Source organism: Cibotium barometz, chromosome 21, assembly GCF_041138505.1.
Source record: "Cibotium barometz isolate CiBa-2024 chromosome 21, ASM4113850v1, whole genome shotgun sequence".
In the NCBI taxonomy this organism is placed as follows: Eukaryota; Viridiplantae; Streptophyta; class Polypodiopsida; order Cyatheales; family Cibotiaceae; genus Cibotium; species Cibotium barometz.
Window position 1 is genome coordinate 45,432,518 of NC_141066.1, and position 16,897 is coordinate 45,449,414.

A 16,897-nucleotide genomic window follows, 5' to 3' on the forward strand; every position below is an offset into this window, starting at 1 on the left:
ATTACCATGCACTACTTCAAAGGAAGCTTTACCCCAACAGCTAAATATGGTGTGTTATTATAAGCAAACTAGAGTATATGAAGCCTAGTCTAGAAATAGTGTAGGACCTTACCGTACACTACTTCAAAGGAAGCTTTACCAATAGCTGAATGTGGTGTGATCAAAAATGATAATTTTGGCCATCCATGGTGTGTAAAAACATGCTTAATAAACATATATGTAGCTTGTGAAGTTGATAATGTCTTTTTACATGTCAAAGGATTTTTGTTGGTGCTCACCCCCAATGAAAAATAGTCTGCTTCTTAAGCATGTCAAAGGATTTTTGTTGATGCTCACCCCAATGAAAAATAGTCTGCTTCTTAAGAAGCATAGTTAAAGGTAATAAAAATTTGGGAATAATTTTTTTGATAATAACTGCAAAGACTTAGAAAGAGCGAACGTCGTTCACATTCTTAGGACTAAGCCAAGTTTTAATAGTTTGTACCTTTTTAGAATTGACACTAATTCTATCAACAACCGAGACAATATGACCTACATATTTTATTTATTTTTTAGAGAAAAACTTTTTTCAAGAATTCCATACAATTGGTTTTCTTTCAAGAGTTTTAAGACAAGCTCTAAATGTGTTTTGTGTTCTTCTTCATTTTAACTGAAAAGAAAACAATGATAAAGTGCTCGTGCTTCAAGACTATAAGATTCATCATTCTATCTGCTAAATGTAGCAAGTGCATTGGTGAGACCGAAAGGCATAATAAGAAAATCATAGTGTCCAGTTTGTGTGCGAAAAACGGTTTTACACACATTAGAAGCATGCATATGAAATTGATAATATCCGAATTTTAAATCAACCTTATTGAATACACGTGCATCTTGAAGCTTATCCACATGAGGAATAAGATATCTGTTTTTTACAGTAATGTTATTTAAGGCTCTATAGTCTATGAACATGTGATAAGTTTTATTCTTTTTTTTGGTACTAAAAGGACTAGGGCTCCAAAGGGTGAACTACTAGGTCTAATAAGTCCACGGTATAAGAGTTCTTCTATTTGTTTCTAAATTTCTTTTTGTTGAATTTGGTTTTGTCGATAAGGATCTTAGTGGGGTGGTTCCACGTCAACAACTCAAAAGGCCAAGATGCCGGCATGAGCAACTGCATGGAGGACAAGTGCCACAACATCATTAGGACCACACTAGCAACAGTAAGACAAGTGGACGACAAGAATGCTCTAATACCATTAAGCCGAGATGACGGCCGTAATGTGGATCAAGGGTCACATTACATCGAAAAGCGGGAAGTTGAAAACAACAACACCCCAAAAAAGGAAGTAAAAAGAAGAAAACATCGCAAAAAAGAACGCAAGGAGCCTAAAAACGAACATTCGCAATATGCTCTCTTGCTCACATCTCTCACACCCATCAGCAGCACTTTCTTAGAAAACATCACCATGCCAAAAATCAACAAGTCCCAGAGGTCAAACAAAAAGCCTAAGAAAAGCCTCTGCATGCCCATGATCATCGATGTGAGAAAGAAAGAGCATCAAGAGTGGGCAAGGAAGTGTGGATTTGATAAACTGCTAAAGCATCAACAAGAAGAGCTGCAGGACCCTGAGGATGGGGGGAAACTAATAAATCAGTTTATGGAGACAAATACATTTCACACATAGGGGAAGGAGCCCATAAAAGTCTCAGAGCTCGCAGTGCATCACGCACTGGGATTACCAATGGAGGGTGCGATGGACACAAATTTGAAGCCGAAGGTGGAAGAAGAAATCCCTAAAACCAGGAACATGCATCAAATAAAATGTCATGTTTATGGGCAAAATAGAGGACATGTCATGTTTATGGGCAAAATAGAGGACATGTCAAATAAAAAACTATAGACTGCTTAGAGCAACAAAGGCAGGGAAAAAAATAAACTGGGCCGCCATTTACAAAGAAAACTTGGTAAAGAGGGCAGCCACCTGGGCCAAGGAGAAATAGCCCAGAGTGGTACATGCGCACCTACGAGCAATCGCTCAGGCTGCCAGGTATGTGGATCGCCAGACCAGAGCACAAGGAGGCCGGAGGATCCTCGAAAGCTGCCAAGGTCACCTTCAGCTCATTTGAGGATGACTGTGATGCTCCTTCACTTGTTTTTTTTTAATACTGGAGAGTATTCATTCACCGTGCACTAGAGCACATCACCATTTATGCATGGGTGGATGGATACCTCAAATGCATAGGAGTAGTATGCATCATAGCTCATATATATACACATCTATTGCATGAGAATGATGTTACTCTTAGCATAGTCATGTGTGAAATGGCACTTGAGCATAGCACATGCAAAACATGTATCAACGTATGCACATGCTATGGAATTTGTGGGCATACATACATGGATGTTCATCTTTTGCTTCCATCTCTCAATTCTTTTTTTCATCCATGATATAGAAGATGACCCCTTCACACACACACACATATATATATATGCATTTATGTAAATACATATACATATATATATATGTGTGGGTGTGTGCTTCACGGCGGCCATGGGAGAGAGAGAAGATGTGTGGGGTTGTCGCCGGAGAGGAGGGGGATGATTGTAGAGAGAGAGGTGACGAGAGAGGGGTAGCATGAGGGCCCTATCCTTTGCATCCAAGACCTTGCAGGCTGCTACACAAGGGGTGGCCCTTGCGCATGGAAGGTAGGGGGGACTCAAGGTGACGGCCTCCCTTGATTCGTGTTGTGGCCCAGGGGTTGCCGTGATGAAGAGCTCCAGATGGGTGCCAGATCATTGTCGCGATCAGCAGGAGAGAGGGGGGCGCCGTGTTGGTGTTGTCGAAAGGAGGTGGGGGGTGGTCGGGCGAGAGGGCAGATGAAAGGCGTCGTGTTGCGCAGCCGAGAGGTGGGGAGAGAGGCTCCCTAAGGTGGTGATGGGGATCCTCCCCTTTGTATGCTCCACGCGGCCTGCCAGCCTATGACGTGGCTAAGAGGGCCTCAGATCCGGGCAAGAGGGGAGATGAGAGGGAGGCGGCCCGGCCCGGCGCCGTGTTGCGCAGCCGACAGGAGGTGTGATGGGGACGAGGGGGCCCCCTAAGGTGGTGCTGGGGGTTCCCGGTCTGCCACACAGCCTACGATGCCGCCGCGGACAGAGTGAAGATGAGAAGAGCGTGGCAGGCTAGCCAAAGGGTGCCCTACCCTTTGATTTTTTTATTTTTTCTTCTTTTTATATTAGCCACCACCCCCCCTAAGAGGGTGGTCCCATGTGGAGGAAAAAAAAATGATTTCAAGGGGAGTCAAGGCATCCATATATATATATATATATATATATATATGAAGTATATTGTGTCCAAGACGTGAGCCAAGTAGTAGTCAAGGAGCATTCAAGTGCGGGGCCCATCCTACTCTAGAAGAGCACTAGAAATAACTCACCCTATATACCTATATATATAGACATATTCATATATATGAAAGTAGTAGGAATCTCAAACATATGTACAGAGTCAGTGGGACATCCAGTAAAATGGAAAAAAGATAGATATGCTCCTGGCCATATATTCACTGATTATAGGGAAATTAGAGGAAACAAAATAATTACCCGTCCACCCCAATAAGGTAACGAGCTAGATAGTGAATTGAAACCCAAACAACCCATTCTCACGAGGATTGCAAACAAGAGTAGGGCATCCAAGTGTGGTAATAAAGAAAGAAAATGAGGACACAAGCTCAAAAAGGTGGGTGTGAAAACCTTGGATCACTAGTAGAGAATCTCCAAGATAAGGATGTAGAATTCATCCATCCAAACCAAGAGATAGGGGATGCATCATCCAAATCCTCAATGTCCAAGGGTGCCCAACCAGCACGAGCTAGAGTCCTAGTCAAGGAACTTAAGCATGGACGGGTAGGCAAAAAAAAAAAATCTCAACCGTTTAGGCCAACAATAGGCAAGGCTAGAGCCCCAAGTCTAACCCCATCAAGTTCCTCAAAAGAGGACACCTGCATTTAATTCATGTGGAGAGATCTAGTTTGGTGTGAAATCTGCAAATGAAATTTTCTTATCAACCATTTAGGTCTTGAGAATCTCAAATGCCTTTCATCAAAATCTTAATAGAGATAAGGGGTCCATAGCCTCCCCCTGAATGTCGACACCATGTATATTGCAACTTCCAAGCTTGAGACCTTTTTTAAAGAAAAAGAGCTTGTTTAGTTATGACCTATCATGTCCTCACTTGAGAATCTCAAATAGCTTTCATCAAAACCTCAACGAGGATAAGGGGTCCATAGCCTCCCCCTTGAATTTCAGCAAATAAGACATTGAGACCTTTTTTTTTCGAGAAAAAGAGGTATGGGAGAGACTTCCTTGAAAGGTTAATATAACAAAGCTATAAATGTCACTCAGAGTTGCTCGATTTTTCTCACTCGATCTCGGTCGCTTAGTGTTTTGACTACCTCTAGCAAAGGGGAGTAACTTACCCATGTGCAATGGCCTTACCCATCCCTATTCCCATCAAAGAAGAGTCACACACGATGTTGAACCCCAAAGAGATCCATACACACACTTCCATGGCACCGTCAACAATCCAAGGCTCAAAATAGATCACTATGACCCCATAACACCTGTGTGTGTGCCATGTCACAACACCAACTTCCTGCTAGATCTCAAAAGAAAAAGCTCAACAAGCGCGTCGCAAAGCCACCAACAAGCAGTGATGATACTAAGGATTTTTCATATGGATGGACAAATGATGCTTTGCCTTCACTCAGTGAGGCTACATGATAAGCCAAAATCTAAAAACTTAATACACATATAACATAGCACTTCCTCTTAATTATACATATACATTGTTGTAAAAGCAATGTGTGAGGGTGCAACATGTGTGGAGGGTGCGCATTAGAAAAAGAAATAGACTAAGAGTCCACTGTTAAAGGTTGATTAATTAATTATACATATACATATACATTGTTGAAAAAGCAACTTGTCAAAGGTTGATTAATTAATTATACATATACATATACATTGTTGAAAAAGCAATGTGTCAAGGTGCAACATGTGTGGAGGAGCAATCTATGAGGGTGTAGCAACGTGTGTGGAGAAGCAAGGAGAGGAGCATGCACATTAAAAAAAGAAATAGACTAAGGGTCCAATGTCAAAGGTTTATTTGTATGATCATTTGCAAAAGGCAAAGTCAATGGTCAAAAAGGTAGCACATGGAAAGTGTAAGGAGGCACATGTAGTGTGAGCATTTATTGACACATAGATGGCACGAGGGTGCACGTAGCTTGTGATTTGGAAGCTCCATGAGATCTATAAAAATATGTACTTGGATTAACTCTAATGCAATAATGTGTGGTCTTTGAGCATTTTTGTTGAGTTATATGCTTCTCATTTAGTCTCTTTATCTCATGCGATAATTACTTCTCTTGATGATGTTTAGTTTTGCTTGCTTTGAGCCTCCCTAGGCAACTAGATTTTCGTGTCATGGTATGAGAGCCCTCCTAGGGTAGCTCTTACAAGTGTTTTCTAGAGGATTATCTAGAGTTTATGAGTTCTCACATTAGTGAGAGATATTTGTGCTATAATAGGAGTGGCCCCCACAAACACTAGTACAACATCAAGAAAAAGAAGAAGGCTGCATATCTTTTTTGCAGTAGTATCGAGAAGATAGATCCGTGCTTTTAGAGTCCATAGCTGAGAAGCTACGAAGAGAAAAGAAGAAAGAGGGATCTCATCAATAGTGACATTATAAGGAGAACATATTACATAGCAAGGAAAGGCTATAATAAACGTGCAAACCCAAAACAACGTTGTCTTCTTTGCATAGAGTGGCATACACGGAGAATATAGATCTTTGCCAGTAGAGCATCCTCTGGCCTATAAACTGTAGACTCACCCAAAAAGCATGGTGGAAGAGCTTGAAAGAAGCTAACTCTTGAAGAAGCTCGGGAAAGGGTATATTTCACACAGTGTATAGTAGGAGAGGAGCTCCATCCTAAGACCTATAGCAGTGCACAAAGAAAACGGAAGAGATTGAGAGAAAGCCATTGAGACTACAGTTGTGTAGCAAACAAGCGACGACCCTCTTTGATTACAGTTGTGTAGCAGAAAAGAGTATCCTTCTAGAAGTTGTGTAGCAAACAAGCGACGACCCTCTTTGATTACAGTTGTGTAGCAGAAAAGAGAATCCTTCTAGAAGTTAAGGTGGTGGGTGATAGCATTAGCCAGGTGTGCAGAAAAGAGTCTCCTTCCAGAAATTAAGGTGGTGGACCCATAAATAACTACTCTTGTGGTGTAAAAATCCTAGTTTAAGAGAGTGTTCACATGCATCTATTCTTTATGCTATACATGTTTCACATAAGAGGTTCTTTACACCGAGAATAAGTATGATGTAACTTGGGCTTCGTCAACATGTAATTCATTATTGTAATCATTATCAATACGTTTTACTTTGACTTTCTCCTCATTAACATGATCATCATTCACATTTGTGGACGTTGTGCTTCAGTGAGATGTGCACCATTAGCATGTGGTTCTTCATCTACTTTTACTTTGAACAAATCCTGTTTTGTAATCTTTGTAAATGCTACCAATATGAGTAGGAAGAAAAATGACCATGAGTCAAAAAGTGTTGTAAATGCTGCCTTTATGAGCATGCATGGTATGAGAGCATGTGTGTGAGAGAGTAGGAAAAGAGCTCTCTAATCTCAAAGCCTTTTAGTCTAAAACAAAGCAACCAACAACCAAAGGAGAGATGGCCACTGAGTCTCGCATGAAGGAGAACAAGCCAACCAACAAAATAACATCCACTGAACTTTCTATTGTGGAGGATAAGCCAAACAACATGAAGCGAGCCTCTGAGTCGACAAAGAAGAAGACCAAAGCTGAGCAACACTAACATGAAGATAGTTCCAAAGAAGACAAAGACAAGAGCTTCCTAGGATGGAGGCAACACCGAGAATCTCTTCTAGATGGCATGAGGAGCATGGCTCTTAACCCTATTGTAACCCCACTCTCCTAGTGTGTAAAGTGTCAAGAAACCAACATTGTAGATCATAGAGCAACCTAGATGGACCACTTCAACCATATGAGTATGGAGTGTAGGTCATGTTAATGCATGTTAGGTGTTATACCCTCATCACATGGAGGGAAGGTGTTGAAAAAGCAATGTGTGAGGGTGCAACGTGTGTAAAGCAAAGGGGAGGAGCATGCACATTAGAAAAATAAATAGACTAAGGGTCCAATGTCAAAGGTTGATTTGTATGGTCAATTATAAAAGGTGAAGTCAATGGTAAAAAAGGCAGCACATGGAAAGTACAAGGAGGCACATGTAGTTTAAGCATTTATTGACATATAGATGGCACAAGGGTGCACATAGCTTGTGATTTGGAGCTCCATGAGAGCTATTAAAATATGTACTTAGATTAACTCTAATACAATAATGTGTGGTCTTTGAACATTTCCATTGAGTTTTGTACTTCTCATTTAGTGTCTTTTTCATGAGATAATTACTTCTCTTAATCATTTTTTAGTTTTGCTTGCTTTGAGCCTCCCTAGGTTACTAGATTTTTGTCATACATATATTTGGGAATGATTAAAAACTTGAAACCCAAAATAAATCTAAAAGCGATAAAAAAATAAAAACACATATATGCACCTATGTACATAAGCAAATACACACATCCATGCCCACCACATACATAAGCACATACACATACCCATGCCCACTCGTGCTCACTCTCTACTTATGGTAATATATGCACATACACACACCCTTGCTTGCACATGCTCACTCTCTACTTATGGTAACATATGTAGATACACCCATGCACTCACACAGAGATGCCCCTTTTAAACCAAAGCCCTTCACCCGAGTGAAAAATGTCCCCCTGTAGGTCCTTTAAATTTCCTCCCGCTTTCTTAAAAAACCCCTCCCTTGGAAAAATTTTCCACATAATTAAAAAAAATATATAGAATTGCATGTGCCATGTGGCAACTCAGGCCCATGATGCCACATGGCATCAAGTGCCACATTATTAAAAAAACCTAAGAAAAAATCAAGGTTGGTAATACCATATGGCAACGTAGGCCCATGGAGTGCCACATCATAAAAGAAACCTCAAAACAAATCAAGGTTAATTGTGCCATATGGCAACGTAGGTCCATGGTGCCACATCATCCATAAAATAAATCTTAAAACAAAACATTTAGGGTCATGTGTGCCACACATGGCAATGCAAGCCCATGATACCACGTGGTCCCAAGTGCCATGTTATCCAAAAAAAATCTTGAAAAAAATAGTAATATATTAGGGTTATGTCTGCCACATGGCAACACATGTCCACGGTTGGTGCATGTGGCACAAGTGAAACCACATCATAAAAAAAACCTTAAAAAATTAGGGTTACGTGTGTCACCACATGGCACCAATTATTACATCATTGAAAAAATTATAGTCATATGTGCCATGTGATAATGCACCACAGTGCCACATCATCCAAAAAAATCTTTTTAAAAATATTTTGTTATTTTTTATTACTTTATTTGAGAGAGAGAGAGGGAGAGAGAGAGAGAGAGAGAGAGAGAGAGAGAGAATGTTCAAGTCAAGAGCTTACCTTAGCCTTGCTGAAGCATGTGTCATTGGGTATTCCCTTCGAGCTGCAACAAATGTAGCTTCCCATTGTGGGTGCACTAGCTCGTTCGTCGGCTCTGTTAACACTTCGAAATGCTCTTTGCCAAAGGAGTGAAGGGAGAGCTCTCTATGCCTTGACGGAGGCAACAAGAGATCTGTCTTCACGGTGGTTCTCTCTCACAAAAGGTGAGGGAAGAAGAAGAAGCTAATGCAAGAAGAAAATCTACAATCAAATCTATCTAATGATGAGATATAAAGCTCAACATGAGTTGACACTTATGATATGCCTCGGTAAGATACCATTCTACTTTTACACCAATGGCATATTTGGTATCTTTGACATGATGGATCTTCGCCCCATCAATGATTCTACAATTGGACTACACCTACCTAGTCCAACCAAGTTATGGCATACTTATCTTGCTAGCTCATCTCGTTAGCATGTTCACATTATGGACTGCTTGTACATAGTACTCTAGTACTTATGTTGGTTTTCACTTATCTTTTGTATAAATCTTTTAAGAGAAATAAGGAGGAGAGTTCAACCTTCCATCTTTGTGTGTGTCTTATCCATTATTATGTAAGAGTGTGTGTGTGTGTGCTTGCAAGAGCTTGAGCTCTCTCTTCTCCCTCAATATTTTCATAGTATCAAAGCCTAGTTTAGGCTAAGGAGCTAAGCAAAATAAGCAAAGAAAGCTACAAAGATAAAGGCCCGTGGTACATGGGTAAGAGTATCATCATCTCTTCCCCTTCTTGTTTTGGTGTATGACACCCCCTAGGTAGCTCTAGGAGCTACACCTCCAATTGAGGAGACATCTTCGCAGGTGTGCAGAGGTACCTATATGGTGCTTGGTACTTGGTGCTAAAATTTTGAAACCAAATTTACATTTCGGGCACGTTTCGACCTTCAATCGACCACTATAAGGTGTTTTCAAGCACGTTTGGCAAGGTATTTTCAGGCACTTTTGGGAGGGTATTTTTTAGGCACTTTTGGGAAGGTATTTTCAGGCACTTTTAGCAAGGTATTTTTAGGAACTTTTGGGAAGTTCTAGTTTGGAACTGTCTCTATCTAAACTCTAGTTATTGTAGTGTAACGGTGCATTTTGGATGTCCGGACAGTAATTGCACATGTACTGTTGATATGGGTGTATACATGGGTGTACTGTTGATATGGGTGTATACATGTGTACTCTAGTCACGTGTTGTGAGATACAAATTATGTAGAAGTACCGCTACAAGAGTTGTACACAGTAGATACTGTTGTGTTACAACACATAAATTATCTATTTGTAGATTTCTACTTGTTGCAAGCAAAGATGTATGACATCATCAACCAAATTGTCAGTGAGAAGCCTTGACAAGAATACCTTCCATGTGTGGAAGTTTAGAATGACTAATTTCCTAATGGGAAAAGGATTTTGGGACTATGTTGTTTTGAAGGAGACAATGGAGGCTCTCGAATTGCATGAAGAGAACACTCTTCCAACATAGATAAAGGTGTTCACAAAGATTGAAACCAAGGTGCAAGATTGAAACCAAGGTGCAAGAAAAGTCATGTATTGGTTTTCAGTCAATGTCACAAACACCCATGATAAGGCATATATAGGATGCTAATACTCCAATAATTACATGGTAAAATCTCGTGAAGATGTTCCAAACAAATACAAAGGCAAGGAAGTTGCAGCTAAAACAGAAGTTGTAGAAAAACATATCCATCAATGAGTATGCGTTAAAGATCAAGGGTATTATTGAATCCCTTAGATCTATTAATGTCTGAGTGGAAGACGATGACTTGGTACAATTATGCATCTTCAAGCAAGTAAGCTAAAGATGGATGGGAGCATTTGTTTGTGAAGGAGCACATGTTGAATTCAGTGACTATATATGTATCCACAAATGGTGATGATGTATAATATGTGAATTTGGGAGCCTCTAACCACATGACTTGTCATGGTGAGTGGTTTAAAGATGTCAAAATTAAAAAAAAACCAGGTTATGTAAAGATGAGGGATGATGTGGCTTATCTTATGACTCACATTGAAAATGTACCATTGGCTATGTAGAATAACAAGATGAGGTACTTAGTTGATGTACTTCATGTGCCTAACACAATAAAGAATTTGGTTTGTATGGTGGACAAATGATTGAGCAAGGTTTACAAGTACACTTTAACCCTGAATAGGGCTATGTTAGAGACTTCAACAACAAATGTCATTTGGTTACAAAGGGCAAAAGAGTGGGCAAAATGTTTACTTTAGATGTAAGCATGCCTGAGGTGAAAGCCACTATATTTGTTAAAAAATTATAGGTGTTATGGTGATTTAGATATCTGGCACAAAAGTATTGGTCATGTGAATGAGCAACGAGATTGAAGTCTATGCAGAATTCAGAAATTGTCACAAGTTTGCCAAAGTTTATAATGCATAAACTGTGTAAAGCATGTTAGTTTGGAAACCAAACAAAGAATTTACTTCCACATGACAGGAGTGTAAGTAAGAGAGCACTTGATGTAGTACACTCAGATGTATAGGGGCCGACAAAGACGGCATCAATGGGAGGATGTCATTACTATGTATCTTTCATTGATGAACCACACAAGGAATGTGTTGGTATATTTCATAAAAGAGAAAAGTGAAGTGTTTACTCACTTTCACATTTTCAGAATGTTGGTTGAAAAGCAAACATGTTTGTACCTAAGGTCAGATGGAGGGGGAGAGTATTTCTCAAATGAATTCAATGAATACTTAACTTGCAAACATGTTTGCAAGTTAAGTACCTAAGGTCAGATGGAGGGGGAGAGTATTTCTCCAATGAATTCAATGAATACTTGAGAAAGCATAGAATTTAGAGGCAATTCACATGCAGATATACTTTGCAGTAAAATGGTGTTGCTAGAGAGGAAAAATAGGCATATTGCAGAGGTTGCTCGTGCATTGATGGACTAAGAAGATCATGCCTCACTATTATTAACATGAGGTAGTTAACTACAATTTACATTATGAACAAGACCCCCACAACAACGGCATCAGGACTCTAGAGAGGAGCACTATACTAACAAAAAACCATATTTGTCACACTTGAAAGTGTATGGATGCATTGCATATGTACGCATTCTTGCTGAGCTATGTAATTGGATCCAAAGGCTAAAACATGTGTGTTCATTGGCTACTCCCTTGAGCAAAAGGGATACAAATGTTATAACCCTATCGCACGTGAGATGAGGGTGAGCACATGGATGTTGTCCTTGATGAGATAAGCAATTGGTATACTAATATAAAAGACTCATTAGGGAATGATGCACAAGAGCAGGTGGTTGAATAGAATACAGGTCAGCAATCGCAGTCATTGAGTGGACTGAGAGAGTCCTATAGTAGTGGGTCTATTGACCATGGAGTGGTAGGCTACATTAAAATAAGTCTTGCAAGTCCAGCAAGTGCATCACATAAAGGTAAAGATAGTTTTGATGAATACCCTGACTATTTAGCAGGGTATTCATATCACCAGACACCTAGTGCAAGGAAGGCTAATACAGCCGAAGGACACCAAGGATAGATCTAGGACCATGCAGATCAAGTAGGGCCACTTAGTTATGAGGATTTGAGTCACCCAAATTATGTGTGCAAGCTATGTAAATCCTTGTATGGCTTAAAGTAGAAACTAAGAGCATGACATGATAAAATTGCATAGTATCTTATCACCATTGGCTTTCATATGGCAGATGCTGATCATTCACTCTATGTGCAAAAGAGTGATAAGGGGATTGTGGTCATCACTATCTATGTGGGTGACTTGATTATTAGGGATGACAAAATGAAGAGGAAGTTGAGAATGCAAAAAGTCTCCTCAAGAAGAAGTTTGACATAAAGGATTTGGGTGAGCTGAGATAGTTTCTTGTCATTGAGGTCATCAGGATGACTGAGGGTATATCACTATCACAGAGACAATATGTATTTGACATGTCCAAATTTGGTTTGGCTGGCTGTGTAAGCCCATTTCTATATCGTTGGATCAGAGTGGCAAATTGAGTGCAAACACATGTGAGTTTTTGGAGAATGCCACTATGTATAGGAAGATAGTAGGAAGCTTGTTCTACATGCTAATCACCATGCTATGCATGAACTACACAATTGGTTTGAAGAGCTAGTTTATGCAGGTTCCTCCGAAGCTACATTTGGATAGTGTGAGGCACATACTATGCTACGTGAGGTGCTCTATGGATTATGGTCTCTTCTATGAGATCTACTAGCGGGTTTATGTTTTTCTTTGGGAGTGGTGTTGTTACATGGAGTAGCAAGAAGCAGCCCACAGTTGTCTTCTCGAGTATAGAGGCAGAGTACAGGGGTGCTATAATGACAGTATGTGAGGTAGCTTGCTTATGTAAGTTACTTGGAGATTTGGGGTTGCATGTAGATAGGCAAGTTGTCATCTATTATGACAACCTTATTAGCATATAGTTGGCCAGAAACCCAATATTTCATACATGGACCAAACACATAGGGGTCCATTATCACGTCATTAGAGAGAAAATCTTGGCAAAAGATGTTGATCTCATGTATGTCAACATAGAGGAGCAGGTAGCTAACATTTTCACAAAGGCCTTGGGAGCAGAGAAGCTTTATAGATTCTGCACTCTTATTGGAGTCTTGGAGATGGAGTTAAACTTGAGGGGGAGTGATGACCGTCCTTGCATCACCTAAGTAGGTGGTGAAGCTATTGCCAGGGCAAAAGGGTGCAGATGGTCCAAGATATGCCATGGAATTGGCAGTCGAAGTTAAGTAGTAGAAGTCAATGCGCAACAACGAGAGGTAAGGTAGAGTGGTAGGAAGCTTTGGGTAACAGGAGATTTGTCGAGGCACCACGTAAAGTGATAGGCGATGTGTAGGTTCTTCATGCTCGGCCCCCACTAGGTGTGTAAGTGGTGTAGAACTTTCAAAATAAGGTAGTTAGTAGAAGTGTTAAAACCCTAAGATCTCTCTAGATAATTGTTATGCATAAACATGCATAAATCAGGCATAAACTCAACCACCCAACCACCCCCGAGCCCAAGGGATGCACACATGAATTATAAATGAAATACATCATTCCTCTACCTTGATGTCCCATACCATCAAGAGGTATAACTCCAATCCAATAGCATGTAGCTATAGTGTGAAATGGTAGATGAGTAGATATGGACCTCTACACAAGAGAACAGAGCATAAGCCTCCAAGCCCCATGCCCCTATTATATAGGAGGGCCCTCAAGTGACTCTTGACTTTCCATTCCCCATGTGTGACCCTTGGATGCCCGACCCTAACCTTAATCCTTAAGGTTAGTCCTAACCCATGCTCCACTAGAGCTTGTTCCCATGCTCCCATGCTCACAAGCCTAATGTGGGTTAGCCTCCTAGTATATGCACACATAATGTGCCTATAACATAGCACACATAATGTTCATATAACAAGAAGCAATTCACACATTGTGATTGGCGAAATGAGTATCAAGATCCTATGGAATGGAACCCATGGAATGATCTACATGGTAGATGGTGGTTTGAATGGTGCGGCATAAGCGTATGTCCCTATCTCACAAACAATGTGATGCTGAGAGATGAAGCTTCTTCGAGGAAAAAACATATGCCAGGGTGAGGTGGGTTGGTGATGAATTGGAGTTCAAAGAGAGGAGACATGCATAAAATTTTGTTGGTGGTACCTTTTGCAAGGTCGAGGGTTCCTCTCCAAGTGATGTGTCATACCATGAACGAGGTTTATGTCCACCATGGTCCCCCCATTCAGAGATATACCTGGAGGATTGGCATTATCGAGGTTAGTTGCAAGTGCATGTGTATGTGCATGCCGTGAGAGACGTGAGATGTGAGAAGTGAAAAAAATGTGATGCCCATAGGAAAATCTACAGGTGACATGGATGGGCAATGGACGAAAGGTGTGCCCATGTGGGTGCACTTCTCCAACATGAAGACTTCTCTAACTAGCTGCTTTCTCCGACTCTCTTGGTTGATTTCTTCGATATTTACTTTTTGGCATCCCTTTATCTAGGGGAGTTGAGATTAGTACTTTGTTTGAGGCATGGCAGTGCACTTCGTTTGTGTGTGAAGATTGTTGTTTAGGTGAATGGATGTGATGGCCTTGTAGAGTGCAATTGGGCTGCCCATTTGAATGGGCAAGGTGAAGGATTCTCCATTGAGCATTTTCACAGAGTGCCAATTTCATGCACAGATAGAAGGCTAGTAGCCCTTGTGAGTGTGCACCAAAATTATGATTCAAGGATAGAAAGAGGGTTGAACCGAGGAGGCTAGTAGCCCTTGTGAGTGTGCAGACACCAAAATTATGATTCAAGGATAGAAAGAGGGTTGAACCGAGGAGGACAATTGGATTAAAGGCAATTATGCAAAGTGTTGGCATGTAGCATGGATGTTATGTTACAATTGGGTGCGAGCAACAAAAGGCATGAGTACGTGGATGGGTGCCAAAGGGACCACATGTAGGAAGGGTTGTCTGGGCCTATGGGCCTAAGTGCCAATGCTAGCGAAAGGATGTAAGTGAAGGGGGTTGAATGCACACCAAAAACTTGGTAGAGTCTGGCGAGGCATGGGGGGTGAGTGTGGAAGCAATTGGGGAGCAAAAGGAGACATAGGCGACACAAGGGCCGGGGCAGCTTCGCTCGATGTAAGTATTATCTTTGTATATGGTGTGTTGAGTGTTGTGTGAAGAAGAAGAATATTTTCAGCCTCTCACCTTGTGTGTTCTCTTTTAGGGTTTTGTGAGTGTGTGAGTGCTTGTAAGAGCTCAAGCTCTCTTCTCCCCTGCATCTTTTCATGGTATCAGAGCCTGGTTCATGCTAAGGGCTGAGCTGCAAGCAAGAGAAGCATAGGAAGCGGTACGAGGGTAAGAGCTTCATCTACTCTTCCCTATTTGTGTTGGCGACTACACCCTTGTCTCGAGAGCTCTACAGGAGGCACCAGCAAACGATCTCCGATTGAGGAGCCTTCTTCGCGGGAGTAAAGCTATAGGGCAACTATACTGTCCTATCGGACTCCAAATTTTAAGCCAAAAAAGCGTTTCGAGCGCATTAGGACCTTCGTTATTTGGAAAGCAGGCGATTTCAAGCACTGCGGGTAAGTCATCGATTCTATGCAGAACTCTGTTTAAGAACTGCAGGAAGACAGATTGGTTGTGCAGACATTGTGTGTGCTGCAAGGAGGTTAAATAGTTGCCATTGGGTGTATGTATGCACATTGAGGTCACTGGTTGTGACATTTGAGTGTAATACAGTACCACTGTAAAAAATGCAGCAGTTTATGTAGGACAAACCAAAGTGCTGTTTCTGGTAAATTTGTGTCTGGCAAGATGTCAAATGATGGCATAAACCAGATTGTTGCTGAGAAGCTTGAAAAGAACAACTTCCATGCTTGGAGGTTCAGGTTGACAAATTTCCTGATGGGAAAGGGTTACTGGAACTACATAAAAGGTGAGCATGAAGAGGCACCAGAGATATCGGAGATACCGGAGATCAATCCGACTGCTGCAAACAACAGCAGATGTGAAAGAGTTCAAGGATTGGAACTAAGGAGCCAGAAAAGTTATGTATTGGCTCTCTATCAGTATACAGGAAACCATGATTGGGCACATACAGGACGTCAAGTCCCCCAAGGAGGCATGGGACACCTTGGTAAAACTCTATGAAACGAATACCAAGGCAAAGATACAGTTGAAGAATGGACTTCATACTGTGGAGAAAAAGAGTATGTCTGTGAATGACTATGTATTGAAGATCAAGGGTATTGTTGTTTATAGAAATTTTCAGGATATTATTCATTAATTTGCATATTATAAATTATTAAGATTATAACTCCATTAAGATTTGAATAGTTGACGTGTGAATGCCATCCATTGGTGGATGCTTTACACTAGGACGATCATCCAAGATCTTGAACCCATCTCAGATAAACATGAGTCTCGGATGTGTAACTCCTAGAGGATCATGCTCTTAGATATGTTAATCCCAAGGCCTTGAAATGTCATGTACTTTGATACCTCGCCATAGTGTCTCAAGATCCTTAATCAAAGGCTCAAGGTACACATCCATGTTTGCCACCATATACTTTCCTGGTACAAGGAGAGAAAGCATGATCTTGATTGCCACCCATGGAGGGAGGTTGTAATTCACCAATACAATAGGCCACGTAGACCATGATGTATGTTGTGATGACAGAGTATTATGGCGATTCCTGCTTCAAGAGCATGTGGTAGCAAGTTAGGATGAAGTCCTAAGTGATGTACTTCATGGAT